Source organism: Homalodisca vitripennis, unplaced genomic scaffold (assembly GCF_021130785.1).
Source record: "Homalodisca vitripennis isolate AUS2020 unplaced genomic scaffold, UT_GWSS_2.1 ScUCBcl_41;HRSCAF=740, whole genome shotgun sequence".
Taxonomy (NCBI): domain Eukaryota; kingdom Metazoa; phylum Arthropoda; class Insecta; order Hemiptera; family Cicadellidae; genus Homalodisca; species Homalodisca vitripennis.
In genome coordinates this window covers 270,523-271,654 of record NW_025776171.1, presented here as the reverse complement: position 1 = coordinate 271,654, position 1,132 = coordinate 270,523, and positions in this window count along the sequence as shown.

Genomic DNA, 1,132 nt, shown 5'->3' with positions numbered 1-1,132 from the left:
ATTAACACAAAGGTCTAATACACTGTGTAGTAACAAATCACTGTTACTTTTAAACCCCATTAATAACATCAGGTGTAAGATAGTTTTAATATATTAGTTCTTATTTTGTATTTCTTCCTAAATGATTTACAATTCGTATTAATTATCAATTTTCAGTAAAATATTGATTACAAAATTGGGTGGAATAGATAGTTTTATTGATTTTAAAACTTTCAGTGTAAAACACAATAATGTCAGTATTTAGGCGATGACATTCAATTATCCTTTAAAGATGTAATATTGTTCAGTGATATTAATTTTAAATCAATTCCAATTTCTTGAGAACGATTTAAGTAATAACAAAGATTTAAGGGAATGACACAACTAATTAATGCTGTTAATTTACAAAACTAAGAATATGTTACTCAATCATTCCTAAGCATTACATAGCGCTTTCTGTAAATAGTATCTTTATTATATCTTTAATCTTATTTTACTAGTTTCTAAGGTCTTTAAAATTATTCACAAACAAAAGTCTTGCGAAAGCACATACTAAAACAGTCGATGGAAATATATTAAGGAGGTATAATTAAGTCACTACACATGTTATGAGTCACACCTACAACCTTAGAAGCACCTTTTGCAATCGAGAACATTTGTGTTGATGACGAGATGTTTAAGCTATCCCGACAATCCCTTGCGGAGTGTATAGGAGAAAACTAAAATTGCATCACATTCCCTCTTGCCACAAAATATCGGAGAATCCTAAATCACTACAAATAGTTTAACTTGAAAGTAGAAGTACAAGAAAACTGCTCTTTTCAAAAAAGTACATATAATAGGATGAAATAGGTTCTATGTGCTTTTAAAAAAAGCATGCCCTTTGTGATATTTCCAGAACAGTGGGGTTCCATTATACAGAGGAAAAGTAATCAAGGCGGTAAAGCCGCAATTAAGGCCCTTCAATGACTCAGCTATCATAAGTATATGGCTCAACTTTACACCATTGTTGACAACTTGCTAAGTTCATAACTCTAGAATTTAGTTATGTCTTAATTAACTTCATGCTGGGTCTGCAGTCGCCGTGACATTTATTGTACTTCCATCAGTGTTGTCGAACTGGCATTGCGTCTTTTTAATTTCTAACAACGAG